Source organism: Globicephala melas, chromosome 10 (assembly GCF_963455315.2).
Source record: "Globicephala melas chromosome 10, mGloMel1.2, whole genome shotgun sequence".
NCBI lineage: Eukaryota > Metazoa > Chordata > Mammalia > Artiodactyla > Delphinidae > Globicephala > Globicephala melas.
In genome coordinates this window covers 95358939-95377707 of record NC_083323.1, presented here as the reverse complement: position 1 = coordinate 95377707, position 18769 = coordinate 95358939, and the positions used below count along the sequence as shown (strand labels likewise).

Genomic DNA, 18769 nt, shown 5'->3' with positions numbered 1-18769 from the left:
CTTCATGTCACGTAATATGTACATAATGTTTTCCCTGATCCAGGAGCTATAAAAACTTTGTCTTCACTCTTATTCCTAGAAACTCTAGTGCTTAGACCATTACAACATCTCCACTTCGGAGGAATAAACTTGAATTACAGAAACTTCAAATCTGAAGAATGGTTGCCCTTACGTGCCCTTGCAGTGTGTAAATTTCAAGTTATCTGTTAGCTTCTTTAGTCTATATTTTGTATTTCCCTGATGAGCTAAATTAGAGAAGTGTACAGGTAGACAGAGCAGATAGTATTAATGGATTACAGACTAAAAGAAAGAAGAGAGTAAATGATGGAAGGGAAGAAGGAAGGAAGAGAGGGAGGGAGGGAAGGAAGGAAGCTGTCACGAGCAAGGAAGAGCTATGGACATAGTCAGAAGTAAGCCAATAGCCCCTCTGGTTTCTCTTAGGAAGCTATACGTTCTCCATCTCTGAGATACATGGGTTCTGGTCAGTCCCCAGAACAAATCTGTGTACAAAACCCAGCTCTTCCTGGTCGGACCTGTCCAGAACTTGATCTTTTCCCACCTGTTCCACAATGAGAATGCAGAGGCTACAGAACAGATGTCTGGGGAGAGCCAGGGCAAGAAAAGGCAGGGAGGCAGGGGTGGGGGAAGAGACAAAAGCAGACGCAAAGCAGAACTGAGGCAGGGCCTACAACGGAGAGCCTAGAGCCACACTCATGTTTTCCATGAAGCACAGACAGATGGAGAAACTGAACTCAGGCCAGTCATTTGGCAGGGACAGCAATGACCTCAATGTGCTCCCAGCCAGAGACTGTAGCTTAGGAAGGCCTCCCCAGGCAGTAGGAGGGGGCGCCTTCCTAGGGTCTCGAGGGGGAGTCTGAAGTTAGGGCAGTAAAAACAGGAACAAAATGTTCAGAGCAAGGCAGGGGGAGCAGGCAGGCAGCGAGCAGGACCTCGCAAGGAAGGAAGGGAGAGGAAACAAGGAAGCACGGCAGGAACTGGCAGAAGAGCAGAAGCCACCATGTAGTCTTTCTTGGTCATTCAAGGATGCCGTTTACTTGAAAGTACTTGGGGTGATGTCTTGTTCATGGCAGCTCTGGTGGCCCCTTCTAGCACAAGTCCCTGTTTGTTTTCAGAGTCTCCGCTTGGACCCCCAGTTTTAGAGATCCTCTGATTTACTTTTCTCATTGGTGGTTATCATTTAATTACATCAAGTCAGAGTCAGCAGCCACGGTCAGGAATGAGCAACTACCATCCAGAGATGTGAGCCTAGACTCTTCCGAGGTTCTCGCTGACCCTGGGGAAAAACTCCCTGGGCAGCAGCCCACATACTCATCCAACACAGGGTGGATCTCCTGCGGGTCGAGGATGCAGGAAAGTTCTCCATGGAATTGACGGGCAGGTGAAGAAGCGACTTAATGTAGGCAATCTAATGTCTGAGACATCCAGGAAAATGTGAGTTTTACAAAGAGGTCTCCAATCAGGGGACGATGGGTAGAATGCAAAGAAAGAGAAGGGAGACAGGGATGAGAGACAGCATGCTGGTTTATTCATCTGTTTACTGGCCTGTGAAGAATACACCCATTAGCTGAAGGCCTCTGGGCAAACGTACAGAAACGTTATTACTACAGTCCGATCCAACTAAATTAAATCCAGGGCCTAAACACACACAAAAATCCCATAAAAGGAAGGAAAGGAAGGAAGGAAGGAGGGTTATACGAGGTGGGTGTGTGTGGGGGGGAGTGCTGTGTGTAGAGGGAATGAAGCAATAAAGTGGTAACAGCCAAACTTAAGAGATGGACCCAGTGGAGGAGTTAAGAGCCAGCAAACATATGTCCTCAGAGAACTTGGGCAAGGGAAGAGTTCCCGCTTCTCAGTAACCCATACCTCTCTGTTCTTCACGCCTCCATGCCTTGCACTTTCTGTTCCCTCCTTTCTCAAATATATATCCTCTTCCCAGCTCCAGGAAATAAATGCTGATGTGTACGTCAAAACCCAGCCCCATGCTGCTCTTGCTGGTCCCCTTTGCTTCTGAGTAGTTAATCATTCCCTCTTGAGCTACCTCTCTTTTTTAATCATTGTGGCATCAGCTTTATTATATTCTTTATAAATTTATTTTATTTTTTTGGCCACACCGCACAGCATGCGGGATCCAGCTCCCCAACCAGCGATCGAACCCCTGCCCCCCCGCAGTGAAAGTGCAGAGTCCCAACCACTGGACTGCCAGGGAAGTTCCCCTCAACTTTATTGTATTCTTTTTTTTTTTTTAATTTATTTATTTATTTTTGACTGCGTTGGGTCTTAGCTGCAGCACACAGAATCCTTCATCGCGGTGCGCGGGCTTCTCTGTAGTTGTGGCGCCCGGGCTTAGTTGCCCAGCGGCATGTGGGATCTTGGTTCCCCGACCAGGTATTGAACCTGCGTCCCCTGCCTTGGAAGGCGGATTCTTAACCACTGGACCACGAGGGAAGTCCCTATATTCTTTGTTTTACATGTCTGTGTTCTTGATTAGACTGAGAGGTTCTTACTCGTCTCTGGCCGACATAATGATCAGCACAGAACAACTCAAAATTTGGTCATTTGAATTGAGGTGAGACGAAGACTCGAAATATTTCGAGAGAGAAACATTCAAAAACTGAGTCAAATGCAAAGTAAAGGAGAAAGTTCTAGAGAAGAAAGTAGTTTGAGAGGCTATAGGAGCACAGCCAGTGGAACAACTAACCAGTGTTTTGATCCAATACGAGAGGAATAGACCTAAAGGAAACAGGCACAGAGACTGGGCAACAGTTATTCCAGAAATAAAGGAATTTTGGCAGAAGGGCTGTAAAATCAGTGCATGCGAAACATAAGTGACTTCTATCAACAATAATGAGTGCTTTTGTCTCATCGTTTTGCTTTGTGTAAATTTTCAGATGGTGCTGGTGGTCTTGCGCTGTTAGACCCACACTCTATGTAGTATCCACACTTACATTTGACTCCCTTGGTCTTGGTTGAGAGAGGAAACGTTCCCAGAAGCAAAGGAAGAAGCCGCAGATCTCTCAGGGCTCAGCATCAGTTTGCCAGCGTCACTCCCATGTCCTGTTGGTCTATAGGGTCTCAGTTCCAAGTTAAGGGGAGGAGAAATAGACTTTACCTCTTGATGGGAGGAGTGGCAAAAAAGTGTGTAGCCACATGTGTCACAAAGTTAAAATGAATCTTTTTAACAGATTAGACAAGGCCAAACAAAGAACATATGTATTTTGCCGTTTCCCTGAAACCTGATTTACCTCTCTTCACAATTCTAAGGACCTCTTGGATGCTCAATATGATACAAAAAGTTCAGTGTTATTTTCTTGTTTTCTGCAGCATCAGGCACTGTTGGCCTGTCTCTCCTTTTTGAAATGTGTCTTTCTCTTGGCACCTATGACATCACTTCCTTTGTTTTCCTCTTTAGCTTGGCTCAGCATTCTTTTTTAATTTCTTTTTCTTCTGTGTTTACCCTTAAATGCTGGTCGTTTTCAAGGTTCTTGCCCCAGCCACCTCTTTTTACTACACCCCACTCCTGCGTCTCTATTTACCATCTACTGGCTTCTGCTTCTAGATCTGTACTTCAGTCTCTTCTACATCTGCAGGTGAAATAGTACATCTCTAGTTGGATGTCCCATTAGCACCTTGAGTCCGTCAGGCTTCATATTAGAGCAGGATCATTTAAGCAGAAAGGGGGGAAGCTAAAGAACAGACTCCCAGGAATAGCTACCAAGATTCTAGTGCCCCTCCCACCTTCTGGAGGCCACCTTCCGTGCTGAGATGCCACCACTCAAGCTCTGGATCCACGCTGGCTCTGCTAGAATCCACACCAGCAGAACGGATCCTCACTCCCTGCCTCTCTCTTCACTTAACCTTGGTTTTGAGTTCAAGACTTAGATCAGTGCATATGGTTGCTGAAACCTAGCTATAGGATTCAAACTCTAGCTATCGGAGAGTCTAGGCTATGTCGTTTTTAGTTTTCCACCCTCTGTAATCCAGGAAGGTGCCCAAGAAGAAGCTTCAATAAATGTTGAGCAAGCCCTAGTTTTGCATGTGTAAAATTGAGTCATGCTCCCTGCAGAGTCCCCCCCATACTAGGACTGTGGTGCCACCATCACCCCATTACCCAACTGAAGCACGGGGTCACCTCCAGTTTCCTCGGTTTCTCTCTTTCCCTCACCTTGAGTCCCAACACACACAACACACAACACACACACAGATACACACACACACACACACACACACACACACACACAGTCTTTCAAATCTATCCCTTTTCTCTATTATGTCCATCACCACTTTAGCTCAGTTCGGTCCAGTCATTGCTCTAACGGAGTCTTAACTGGTCTCCCAGTTTTGGCGTTTCCCCACCTTTATTTATAATACAAAGCACTATGAGCAATATTTCTAGCATTACTCAACCTAGGTTACTCTGGCTTAAAAACCTTAGAGGAGGAGGGCTTCCCTGGTGGCGCAGCGGTTGAGAGCCCACCTGCCGATGCAGGGGACGCGGGTTCGTGCCCCGGTCCACGAAGATCCCACATGCCGAGGAGCGGCTGTGCCCGTGAGCCATGGCCGCTGAGCCTGCGCGTCCGGAGCCTCTGCTCCGCAACGGGAGAGGCCGCAACAGTGAGAGGCCTGCGCACCACAAAACAAAACAAAACAAAACCTTAGAGGCGCTTCATTATCCTTAGGATACGGTCGGAACGTCTCAGTTCCCTCTCTCATCACCAGTGCTCTAACCCACCCACCCCGACACATGCTGCATCTTGCTTTCTGACACACCGAATCATTTACAGCTCTGCAAAAGCTTCAAGCTCTCTAAGCTGCTGTACACGTTACATTCCATTTACAACACCTCCACCAGAATCTTTAATTTACCAACTCAACATAACCTTTATGTTCATCTGTCTAATTTCTACTCATCCTTTCCAACTCAGCTTTGGCTTGTTTTCCTGAGTGTCTCCACTACAATGTGGGCTTCTTGTGGGCAGATGCTTTGTTCACTGTTGCATGCCCGAGGCCAAACCCAGGAACTCATATTCGTACATCAGAGAGATGTGTTGCCCGTGTATGGGAGAGACTGTATTTCCTAAAACTGAACACAAGAGGGCAACGAATCACTTCTCCAGACCTGTTTTGAAGTTTGGCGGCCCTTCCCTGCACCTCATTTACTATTCCAACTGATGACATAGTTCATGGAGCACGACTCTTGAGCTGTGCCCGACAGGATGAAAGATTCTTAATGACTCAGAACTGTACTGCATTGATATTCTGGCTGCCTTTTCAGTGCCAGGGACTTCACTTACCTACCGGTAATTAAAAAAGATGAATCAGTCCCAAGTCGTCCATTCAAGGAATCGAGAATCTAGTGGGAAAGAGAAGTGAACTGAATTTCCTTTATTCCCTGACATATGAAGAAACAAGTGACATATGAAGAAACAACCGGTTTTTTCAGTATCATTGGCTTCTTAAGATGGTAGAAGGGGGGGCTTCCCTGGTGGCGCAGTGGTTGAGAGTCCGCCTGCCGATGCAGGGAACACGGGTTCGTGCCCCGGTCCGGGAGGATCCCACAGGCCGCGGAGCGGCTGGGCCCGAGAGCCATGGCTGCCGAGCCTGCGCGTCCGGAGCCTGCGCGTCCGGAGCCCGTGCTCCGCAACGAGAGAGGCCACAACAGTGAGAGGCCCAAAAGGTGGTAGAAGGGTTAACTACTGGGTGTAAATAAGACAGAAACTTAGATTCTCCTAAGTGACAATTTTGAAAAACACGCACGACCAATCCAGCTAATTCAACCCCAGGTAATTGTAGGATGGCGGGAGAAGCTTGCCCCGTCCTAAGCCCATCTCTGCGGCCACCCTACCCCCTTACCAATTTTAAATAGACTTCTCTTTCTGGAGCACTTTGTATGTTCACAGCAAAATCGAGTGGAAAGTACAGAGAATTCCCTTATACTCCTTGCCCCACATACCTACATCCTTCCCCACTCTCAACATCCTGTACCGAGAGGTCCATTGTTACGAGTCAGTCAGGGTTCACTCTTGCTGTTGTGCAGTCTATGGGTTTTGACAACTGTGTGTTAACATGTGTCCACCATTATAGTCTCATACAGAGCAGTTTCACTGCCCTCAAAAGGACTCTGTGCTCTGCCTATTCATTCCTCCTTCCCTTCTAATCCCTGACAACAACTGACCTTTTTACTGCCCCGTAGTTTTATCTTTTTCCGAAATACATACGGTCGGAATCATACAGTATGTGATTTTTTTCAGATGGGCTTCTTTCGCTTAGCAGTAATGCATTTGTTTCCTCCATGCCTTTTCATGGCTTGGTAGTTAGTTCATTTCTTTTTAGGGCTGAACAACAGTTATGTATTCACCTACCGAAGAACATCTTGATTGTTTCTGTTGGGGCTATTACAAAGCTGTGATAAGCCTCCGTGTGCAGTTTTTGGTATTTCCTTTGGGTAAATACCAAGGAGCACAATTGGTAGATCATATGGTTAGGGTATGTTTAGTTCTATAGGAAACCCTAAACTGTCTTCCGAAGCGGCCATACCATTTTGGACTCTCAGCAATGAATGAGAGTTCCTTGCTGTTGTTTCATGTTATCAGGATTCTGGATTTTAGCCATTTTAATAGTCATGTAGTGATATCTCCTTGTTTTAAATTCTTATCCCTCTAATGACATAAGATGTGGAGCGTTTTTTTCGTATGTTTATTTGGCACCTTATATTTTTGTTGGTGAAGTGTACGTTTCAGGTCTTCTGCCCATTTAAAAGTCAGGTTGTTTATTTTCTTATTGTTGAGTTTTAAGAGTTGTTTGTATAGTTTGGATAACCGGTCTTTATCAGATACGTATTTTGCAAATGTTTTCTTCCAGTCTGTGGCTTGCGTTCTTATTCTCTTGACACGGTGTTTTGCTGAGCAGAAGTTTGGAATTTTAATGAAGTTCAGCTTATTAATGACGTAGTGTAATGAAGTTCAGCTTATTAATGACGTAGTGACTTTGTATTTAAAAAGTTGTCACCATACCCAAGGTCATCTATGTTATCTTTCAGAAATTTTATATCTTTTCGTTTTACATTAGGTCTATGACACATTTTGAGGTAATTTTTTTTTGAGAAGGGCATAAGGTCTAGGTTCTTTTTTTTAATTTTTGCATGTGGATGTCCAATTTCTTGCATGTTTCTTGTCATGCAGTGACAAATTTGCCTCTACACACTGCTTTTGCTGCTTCCTACAAATTTTGATAAATTGTACTTTCATTTCCTGCTGACTTTTAAAAAGTTAATGTGATGTAGTGTGACATGCATATATAAATACATAAAATAGCAGTGTTCAACACGTTAAAGATAAATTGAGGCATGTTAAATATACCGAGTTTGAGCAAAAATTGATGTGAACCTGGTAGCGCCAAACTGGAAGTGGTTAGGTATGCTCCACCAACAGGATCTTGGAGTGAGACTTGTAGACAAAAGGCAGAAGCAGAGCAAGAGAATTACTGCTTGGCTATAGCTTAAGGCCTCTTGGGCTACCCTTAGGTTTCAATATTGCAACCCTGAGGTATTTTCAGGCTTAGATTTTGGTTTGCTTATATAGGCCACCTTGGAATTAGAGCCACCTCAGTCTAATGGCCCCCTGCTTAATGAATTTAATGATTTCTCTCTTTTGACCATCATCTTGAATGTGATTCACCAAAAATTTGGTATTAGCGGCACTCTCAGTCACCATCAGAGTTAAGTTGCTCTTGTCTCATTGTGAAACTGATTATGATGTCAGGTTCATAGAAGAATTTGTTTTTGGGGACTTCCCTGGCAGCCTAGTGGTTAGGACTCCAAGCTCTCACCGCCGAGGGCCTGGGTTCAATCCCTGGTGGGGGAACTAAGATCCCACAAGCCGCACAGCCCAAAAAATTTTTTTTTGTTTTTGTTATTCATCTTGTTTCTGTTCTACAAGCACAGCGAGACCATCTGATGTACTGCTGATGGCTGTGAATATGCATTTAAGACCTTTGGGACAACACAGTGCACCCAGGAAACAACCATGATTAGGAGGGTAATACCAAGAGTGAAGTATATTCCTTGATCAGGACCTCCCATGAACCAAACCAGTTGTTCTCAAATAAATCAGAGAATGTACCTGAAGGGTCATCAACCCCTGGCTATTAATTAATAGCCAAGTGGCTACTTATTAATCTCTTGTATTTGGTACAATCCCAGTTGCGTTGATCCAGCTGCCACAGGAGACATTCTGCTATGGTGCACATTCCTCCTTGTTCAGCGGATGAGTAATGTCAAGCAGTTCTATTATCTAAAACCATCCTAGCAAGAAAGTCTAGGGACTCTTGTTGTGCACCTCTGGCCTTAGTGATAGATTCAGAGATGATTGCCAGAGTTAAAGGCCTTCCAGGAAGTGACCTTCCTTATTCACCTGGAAAGGCTGCAGGAATCCTGCAAACAGGGTAGCAGGCCAGTTTTTCCCAAGGGCCTTTATTGACTCCACAGAGTCAACCTTAGTTTTACTCTGGGCTTTAAATTGCTTCTAGAGCTGCACTTCTGTTCCTGTAAGGACTCAATTTATAAGACAAGTACAGTTGTTTTTAATTCCACAAAGAATAGTGTTGCAACCTGATCGAGATCAAGAGGCTGACCCACCCACCCAAATACATTATCTTCAATGAGTTTCTTCATATTAGGGAGATTTCCAACGAAGAGGGAAAGATTCCCATGTTCTAGATTTAGAGCCGTGTGTCTTTGGAATATTTTCGTAAATGCTTCCACAATGACCTCAGAATGTTTTTCTTTCCCTCTGGGTACATAGTTTCATTTTAGCTTAGGAGAGAACGCCTTAAGAAAAGGTTTTGAAATCAGCTTCCAATGAGGACAACTTCTGACCACAGGCGTATTTTTAAAAATATATATCCTCCCTCTCCCCCCCGCCCCCCAATATCTTGTCAGGTTTCAGCTGGGACAAACAGTAAATGCCTGGTAGTTTTGACCAATCCCGTGGGTGCAAGAGGTGTCTCCAAAGAGGGTGCAAAAGGTACTACCTTCCCCCAATCCGGAGCCGCTTCCAAAAATAGCCCAGAGAGTGCTAGCAGCAATCAGTAGAGCCCTAGCCACAAACAGAATACAGCCCACGTTTCTGTCCCGCTGTATTTTTGTGCCCCCAACCTGAGGGCTGAGGTTCCCGCATATGCACGTAAGAACCAACAGCCTGAGTGCCCCAGGCAGGCAGAGAGCCAAGCCATGACCTCAGGACACAAGTTGAGACAAGAGAAGGATAACAAGTGGGTACCCCAAAATCAAATTCAAACCCTGAACTTGGTAAGGAAGGGACAACTGAAACTTTACCTTCCTCTCTTGACCAGGCGCCACAGATAGAGATCTGGGAGCGTTGACTTTTTAAGAACTCTTGCCCTTGGCTCACTTCTGCCAGTTTCCCTGAGATCCTGTCTGCAGGAGAGAGCAGGGTGTCCCAGCAGGTCTCTTCTTTAAAATATGTATTTATTTACTTTTGGCTACATTGGGTCTTCGTTGCTCCTTGTGGGCTTTCTCTAGTTGCGGAGAGCGGGGGTTACTCTTTGTTGCGGTGCACAGTATTCTCACTGCGGTGGCTTCTCTTGTTGTGGAGCACAGGCTGTAGGTGCACGGGCTTCAGTAGTTGTGGCACACAGGCTTAGTTGCTCCGTGGCATGTGGGATCTTCCCAGACCAGGGCTCGAACCCGTGTCCCCTGCATTGGCAGGCAGATTCTTAACCGCTGCACCACCAGGGAACTCCCCCCAGCAGCTCTTATTCTGGTAACTAGAAACCGTAGAGGAGGAAAAATTATTTTCTTTCTACTCTTTATAGTGAGAGAAGTGCCCTGTTCTCTAGGGCACCTCTTGACTGGATTTAGGTTAAAAGTTCCCCACTGTGTCCACTGTAATTCAAGATTATCTGTGGTGAGATTAATATACTTGTTCAGTCTTAAAATTTTACTCACCTGAAGCCTCACACTGGACCTAGTCCAGTTTAGGTCAGACCCAGTCCAATCCCCGACCCAGTCCGGTTTTTAAGTTGGACTCTGGCTGGTTTCCGGACCCAGTCTGGAAGAACTCAGATAAAGTCTGACAGCTCATAACACGAGGATCCAAGAGGGACTTGGACACAGAGAAGCAGACACAGAGAAGCAGTGAGTTAAAGGGGCTACATGGATACGTCCACCTGGTTCCTCATTTCTCCTGGGAGGGGTCCCTGGGGGGCTCCTTTGGTTCCTTCTTCTGACAACAGAACAGTTGAAAAGAGGCATATTAAAACTTTAAGAGTTTATGTGAACTAAAATCAGTTCTAATTGGGCAGCTTTCCACCGATGGGAGCTGGGGAGAGACTTTCATAGGGAAAGGGGAGAAACAAGGAAATTATTGATGGGATGTAGCTTAAAGCCTATTCAGTGGCCATTCAGTCTAATGGCCCCCTGGTTTAGTTAACGGAACAGCATTTATTAAGATTTAGGGAGGGCTCCATGAATGAATTGTGAGGAAATCAGTGATTATCAAACTTTAGTGCATCAAAACAAACCAATGTATATCATCACAATGAAGATTCTTCAGCTTCTTCTTAGGGATTTCAGTTTGGTATGATTGTGGGGTAGAGATAAGGATCTGCAAACACCTCCAGGTGTTCTTACTAAAGGTAGGCCTTCTTACTTCTCACCAGTATTTCTCAAATTGAGCGTGGGTCAGAATCCTCTAAGAATAGGATTGCCAGATAAAATGTGGGATGGTCAAATAAATTTGAATTTCACATTTTTAATATATCTCAAAAATTGGGACATCATCTGTTGTTTTAACTAAAATTCAAATGTGCTTTCTTTCCAAGTGTCACTAAATCCTTCAAAATAGCAATTTAAATTTTCCTTGTGGCAGATATTTGTGATTGTTGTCTGTTTTGTCTTTTTCAGAAATTTCAAATGATGCAATCTCATCAGGAGATTATTCTCTTTGTCTCTGATTCACCTATTGACCTCTTTATAAGAATCTTCTGTCCTACTTCTACGGTCACCTTGGTAATGTAGTGGGTAACAAAAAGCTCAATAAACTGTTATACCAAATCTTTCATACTTTTATCTTTTTTCTTAGTTTCTCCCTTTACTTTCACACCTCCGTTTTGTCTCTCCACTGCTTTCCCCTCCTAAATCTGTTTCTCCGCTTTTGTTCAAGTTGTCTTCGTTGAAATGTCTCCCGGGGCTTTCTCTCTCCTTTCCTTTTCTTTCTTTCTGTTTTCTTTCTCCTCTTTTTCCTTCTCCTGAAGCCTTCCATGGCAAAATTAAAATCTGTAGAAACAAGTTAGCGCACTAGGGACCAGGCCACAGTATCGTGTTCCAGAAGGAGATTCTGTTCTGACAGTCCTTTTGCAAGAGCAAATTCCCAGTCAGGAGAAAAGAGAGCTTCAAGAAACAATTGCTTTGCCCGAGGATCTGTTGGGAGAGTGATGGATGGCACTGCACTGAGAACTGCCGGAAAAGGAGGGGAGACATTGCCAGGCAGCGTGAGGGGAGGAGGCGGCTGGGAGAAAGAGCCAGTCAGGAAGAGCTAGGAAAGGGGCGGAGAATGTGCTGCCTGTATATGCTGCCTGCAAGACCTTTCTGCAGATGTTGTGTCTTTGTGAGCTGACTGCAGAGGCCATGTGCGTGCAGACTGTATGTGAATGTATGCGTTGCTTATTTCAGATCGTGGGTCTATGGGAACCGCTGACTGCAAGAAACAGGAATGTATTGTTGAAAGGATTTTGCAGTCAGAGTGCTTGTTTGTGGTTGTGTGGTATGTGTGACTGACTTTTTGCCAAATGCGCTGTTCTGATGCCAGCTCTGAGAGTTTAGTGGAAGTCTGGCCGACTAAGCTAAGACACAACAAAGTCAGAAGGAAATATGGGGGCAACCTGAGATGGAAACAGAGAAGCTGTTGCAAGAAGAGAAAAAAAAAAAAGACTTGGAGAAAGGGGAAATGAATGAGAAAACAGAAAATAAGCGATAAAAATTCCTTCCTTAGAAAAGGAAGAAATTTGAAAGGAAGAGAAAGAAAAGCAACATTCTTCCAGATGCAGGCACTATATATATATTATATATATATTATATATATATATAATTATATATATATATCTCCTTACTTCTGGTGCCTTGGTGAGATATTTCCTAGCTTTTCTCCCTTATTTCTTTCTAGACACAGTTCATCGTGGCATATTTATTACACGTATATTTTGCTTACACCAGGGGATATTTTAAAACTTAACAGTTATCCAGAAAGAAACATTAGTAGCTCTTAAATGAGAAAGGATTTTTGGGTGCTGTTGTTAGACAGGAGCGCTATTGGACATAATGGAAAGACACTCAGTTTTGATCAGAGATTAATTGAATTTTAATTCTTTAAAATGTTTAAGTGATTAAAACAGTACGTGAAATGCATGACATTTCAAAAGCAGGGGTGTTGAAATACAGTTTCCACATTCCAAAGGTGGTTATTGTTACTACTATGATTATTAACAATTTAACAGGCACTACCTACACCTGCAATGAGATATTTAAATTAGTCACGAGAACGTCTAGATCTCGACTGACCGATAAACACGGAGGCAGCATAACTTTGAACTTGGATGTGGACTGGGGAGGGAAGTCCCAGTTGGGACCATCCCAGTTTCGCTTTGTTGCAAACACACTACATATTTTGGATGGTTTCAAATTGCAACCATTATGGTGTCTTCCTCAGCTCTTTGCTTGCTTCATTTTTAAAACCTTAGAAGTTATTATAATTGTATTTCCAGTATACTAATTTTGCTCCATGCACTAATACGTTTTTTGGTTCATTCAGCCGTCTTTTCCTCCCTTTCCACTATTTTTTTCATCTGCCTCTCTCCTTTTTTTTTCTTCTTTCCCATCATGTTTCCCTGGTTTTGATTAAAATTCACTTCACTTCTCTCCTCAGCACTCTCTCCTTTATGGAAATTATTCCTTTTCAGGCTTGTCTTTTTCCTCATTCCCTTCTCTGGTGTCTTTGTCTCCAGCAGAGGGGTCTGATGTTGATATGAGGTAGGGAATGAGGCCTGGGAGAAAGCAGCCTGGGAAGAGGGAAGAGGGCGGAGGAAGCGGTGCTTCAGCTGTTTCTGCCATTAGCCTGTAAAAGGCTGCCTTAAGTATGCCTCTGTAAATTCCTCCCCTCCCATCCCCACAGTCCCCCCTGCAAAGGGTCTCTCCACTTCCCCACCTTAAATCCCACCTCCCCTACCCCCCACCCCACTACTTGGGTGACATCACTCTTTCCCAGCTGTGACTGCCAGGGACACTGACCTACTTTTGCCCCCTCGGTCAGGCACTAAACCCTGGTTTGTCTTTTAAACGCTGACTTTCTGCTAAACCCTTTTTGCCCCAACATATCAGTGGGTCCCTCTTTGAAGCGCCAAACATTTCAGTTCCCCACAAAAATAGCAGTTTTTATTTTTAGTAACGGAAGTTGGAGAAAAAGCTTAATGATAAAAAGCTTCTACGACTTTAGCAAATCCATCTATGACTTAAGTGGATTTGTTCTTTGTTGATTACGATGGAATCTATATGTATTTGGAGAATAACATTAGTAATAATTTTTTGGTTGACTCTTTATATGTACGGTTGAGGAATGGACTATGAGATCCTTTGTGACAAATTCCAAATATATATATATTCCATATATATATATATATAAAACCATTATTTATCAAATGTTTGTATATGATGTTAGAGACATAAGCCAAAATAGCAGGCATCAATATCCAAATAAAACTTTACATACTAAGTAGTGGGAAGAAATGGCCGACAAAATCAATTGTGTAGCCTTTGAGGGATTATAAAGAGTTGGTTAAGAGTATGTACTTTGATGCTTGGATTCAAATCACGGTTTTGGCACTTGCTAGCTGTGTGAGTTTGAAAAAGTTACTCAACGTCTCTGTTCCTCAGTTTGCTCATTTGTAAAAAGGAGATAACTCAAGCGCAGTAGGGTTATTAGGAGGATTAAACATGTTCTAAGACATATTAGGTTTATTATGAGACTGGGGACAGATACAGAACTATATGCGTTTCAGATATTTCTATGGCTATTTCCTCATTCACCATTTATTTACTAAGCAAGCCAGTGTTATAGATCCTCTATCTTGGTCTCCGTTGTCTGCCCTAGTTGTCCAGAAAAGTTTTGGGAAAGTAGCCAGAAGGTTTGGAACTTGGATATTTCGAGAGATTTGCCTAGTAATTCCACCGTGTCACTCGTTGTTTTCTTCCTCTTCACTGTCTCCTCATGCTGCTAGGATGAATCCCAAACTGAAAGGCACTGAGAGAGAGAGAGACCAGAAAATCAAGGAAACAGTTAGTTTGGGGGAGTCAGGTCGAGTCGATGGAAGAAGGGTTAAATAGAAGAGCAAGGAAGATGAAACAAATCTAGCTTGATGATCAAATGGGTTTGTAACCCAAGAGAGCAAAAATGATTGAGAAACAAAATGTAGAAATAGAGTAGATAAGGATTTGGACACAACAGATATAAATTGTTCTGTTTCTTTGCATCAAGGATAAATACATGAACTTAGATTAATGAACAGAACTCCCTAGTCTAACTTTTTCGATGTGCAAAAGATAGCAAACTGGACCAGGACAGTCACGATGGTGGCAGGTCAGTAGGATGATCTCAGAACGCATTCATTCATTCATCCATTCAATCTGTAAATCATTCAAGGTGCTGCTGGTGACATAGGTGTGTGGCGGATCCTACAGCCCATACGTGGTTTGATACCATCATTTCTATGGTTGAAATGTCAACAAATTCAATCCGGTGTCTCCCTGCACCTAGTGGAGGGTTCTTGTTTTCTTTTTTCCCCTATTATTTGAGGCTTCCTCTATTCTTTAAAAGAGAACATGCTGCTGCCTTTCCACCTTTGCTTAGTCCATTCTCTCTTCTTCTGTTCTAACCAGACTGAAATACTTTTATGATACTCCAGTGGATAGGGAATCAGGAGACTCGGAATTGCCACCAATGATTTTATCTCATTGCATTGATTTTCCCTTCTGTCAGAAGAGACTAACAATATTTACTCAACATTTCGAGGTTGCTTGAGGCTTACATCGAGTTTATAAATGCTGAGTGCTTTAAATTAAGAACATTTTACAAATGGTTATCTCTTTAAGACACTATTCTCAAGCTGTCATGTATCTAAGATTCAACTTGGTAAGCTTGTTAAATTTGCAGACTATTGGCTGATTCCATAAGTTTTTTGTTTGGCTCAAAAAATGCAGATACCCGGGCTCATTCAGAAGGTCGGGGTGAAGGCCAAGGAATCTGCATTTTAAACATCCTGGTTTATTCCTGTGTCACAGATAAAAAGAAATAGTAGCCAGATACAATTAAAGGAAGGGGAAAAACCTACATCACCTCTCTTTCTAAGGGGAAAAACCTACATCACCTCTCTAAGTCATTTTTTTCCTTTACACTTTTTCTTTCTCTGATGCAGCCAATCTGTACCGTCTTTCCTCCCTTTCCCCACCCCATCCTCCTTTGTGTCTGGCATCTGTATTTTCTTAGCATAGTTAGAGAGGCACTCAGCTTACTGTGCACAAATGGAGTGGAGGGAAAGGAGGAGGGATGTGGGTGGAGAAAGGCTAGATCAGGGTTTAGCTATTCTAACTGAAGACTGTTGCCGCCAGGCTGGTTCTAGCCGGCTGGCTCTGGGAGAGGAAGCACAGGGAGAGCTACATCTCCTGCAGCTGCTTCTACTGTTCCTTATTTGCTAGTGTACGTTCTGATATAGGACACCCACTACCTTTTCTCCACCCACAGGAATCACGTTAGATACCCAGTGATGTACACTATTTTAGGTACTGAGAATAATTCTGGATTCATTCCTGTTTACAGTTTTTCTCTTCACTACTTTAGGCCTTAGTTTTGATCAAACCCCAGCTTGTTTGTTTGTCATTAACCCCAGGAGAGAAAGATTTGCACCAGATGGTGTCTATGGGGTACTTAAAGTTTTTGCTTGACCCAAAGTCTAGATAATAAGTGAATTATGCTTTCTGGCTGATATAGATATACATGGATAATTCCAGCACCTCTTGTCTAATCCTCGGTCCCTTCAGCTTCGGGGAACATCAGTCTTGTGTAATAATAGCTAATATTTATTGCACGCTTCATATGTAGTGCATTATATTTAAGTTACCTCATTAATCCTTATAGTTCAGTGAAATAGTTAATCTTCATTTTGTTGATGAGAAAACTGAGGCTGATAGAGGCAACAATCCCATGACACCAGCAAATAAAGCTGGGATTTCAAATCAGATAAATCAGATTTATCTGACTCCAGAGATGTGAGGTTACTTATAATATGTCTTCTCAAGGGATTCAACCCACCCCCTCCTGAAGAGTATCAATTTATGGGTTAAAAATGAGTGGTGCATGATTAAACCAAGATAAGTTACATTGCCACCAAAAGGAGTTGTGAGTCCATACCTGACCAGACATAACTACCGTGAAAACACAAAGATTATGGTTGAATCTAAGAAACTGAGCCTTTCCGGAAATGCTAAAAACAATTTCTGCTCCCTCATTACTTCATACAAAAATAGGAAGTATGAATTTGATCATTATTCATGTAAAGATTATCTTATAGAGTGACATATCATTGGCTTTGGTTTTAAAAATATACTTCTGGGTTTGTTTTTAAAAATATACTTCTGGGTTTATTTCCCTGACTAGATTAAGTGAAAAGCAAAGTTGTTGTGTGTGTTATGAATTTCTTAGGCTGTGTCTGGCACATAGTGACAGTATATTGAATGACAGCATTTTTTTTTTTTTTTGCCTCTCACTGTCGTGGCCTCTCCCGTTGCGGAGCACAGGCTCCGGACGCACAGGCTCAGCGGCCATGGCTCACGGGCCCAGCCGCTCCGCGGCCTGTGAGATCTTCCCGGACCAGGGCACGAACCCGTGTACCCTGCATCGGCAGGCAGACTCTCAACCACTGCGCCACCAGGGAAGCCCTGAACGACAGCATTTTTCTTAACAGACAAGTGGCCTGTTAGTTAATAGTCTCATACTCCCTATCCACAGTTTCACCTATGCAACCTGGTTTTCTTGGGCAGTGCATGGTTACTGTGAATTGGGATCCTCTGCTGGGCATGCCCGCGACCTTTTCTCTGTGCCAATTTCCCTATGTATTTTGCGTCAGATTCTCATTGTGTTCATATCTCTGTGATCAAGCTTTCTTTGATCACAAAATGATTCTCCTCTTTTCCTCTTTAGATTGAAGGGAAGTACTTCATGTTCCAGGAGATAGTATCAGAGTGGAGTAAATAGCAACATTTTAGTTCTGTAGACTTTTACCCCCTTTCTTCTGAAGGTAGTATATAACACTTTTGTACCTCTAAACGTATCTTTCGTGAAAATAGTTCACCATCCTAGGTTACTCTGTGTCAAAACATGCAGTAAACACTTAGTTAACACCCTAACTACATTTCTCAGTTATGGTACTCTCAAGTCCCCCTGAGGTAAATCAGCAAAAAAAAAAAAAGCAGACCCTAAAGATTGGGAAAGGAATGCTGAAAAGAATTTGTTGGCTGAGGGGACTGAGAAGGGGTTGTGATCTGCAAGAAGGCAAACATGTTAGGACATACTCTCTAACATCTGGGATATCTGGTGTAATAACTGACTAAGGTTATTTGGAAATGAATCTTCCATATAAAGTATGGTTTATCACAGGATATTGAATACAGTTCGTTGTGCAATACAGTAGGACCTTGTTGTTTGGATATTCTGTTATATAGAATGCACCTGCTAATCCCAAACTCCCACTCCATCCCTCCCCCAACCCCCCTCCCTGAAGTCTGTTCTCTGTCTGTGAGTCTGTTTCTGTTCTGTAGATAAGTTAGTTCATTTGTGTCGTATTTTAGATTCCACATAGGACATCACTTGGTATTTGTCTTTCTCTGTCTGGCTTTATGGATAATCTCTAGGGCCATCCATGTTGCTACAAACAGCATCATGTCATTCTTTTTTATGGCTGAGTAATATTCCATTGTATATACATACCACATCATTACCCATTCATTTGTGGATGGATATTTAGGTTGTTTCCGACCTATTCATATTCTTACCCTCCTTTGTGGAGGAGTTTTTCAACCTTCCTCACTAGAGGGAAATTACCAGCAACATCTTAAAAAATCTTCTACCCCTTCTCAGCCATACTGAGAAGAAACACCCTAAAGTGTAAATGAAAAAAAGTGTAAAACATTCATTTTACACAGTTTGGAAATTTACAAAATGCTCGTAAGTCTATTATCACATTTCATTCACACAGCAACCTTGGGATATACTCTTTTCATAACAAAGGATCAGAGTTAGTTAAGTAACTAGGTTAATTAACAAGTGACAAGGTTTACACTGGTTTCTAAGCGGCAGAGCTGGCTGTACCACGGTGCCCCGCCTGTATCTTAAAATCTGCCTAAAGCCTGGAGAATACATGATGTTTAAAAATTGGCCTCACTACCTACAGAGGCATTGTCCTTACTCTGTACAGGGACAAGGACCTTATGGGTGTTTACGGTCTTTGTCCCCCAAACCTTTGCCTCCGGAGGGAAGACTACGGTTTGAGGGTACTCGAGGGGGAGGCGGTCCTCAGGGCGGCGCGGGAGGTGGGCGGGGACGGGCGGGAGACGCGGAGGCGCGGACACGCACTCCGCACACTGCGCCTGGGAGACTCGGTGGGCTCGCGTCAGGGTTCAGAGTGTGGG

At 43.3% G+C, this 18769-nt stretch overlaps 1 protein-coding gene across 1 annotated transcript in view; it reads left to right on the top strand.

The window, feature by feature from the left end:
- Window positions 1-10154: 10154 nt before the first annotated feature.
- Window positions 10155-18769, top strand: part of RIMKLB (ribosomal modification protein rimK like family member B) — a 53137-nt gene continuing 44522 nt past the window's right edge. The window contains exon 1 of the mRNA XM_070046557.1: window positions 10155-10174. The gene's annotated coding sequence lies outside the window, so the exon portion shown is untranslated. The remainder of the gene's footprint in view (window positions 10175-18769) is intronic.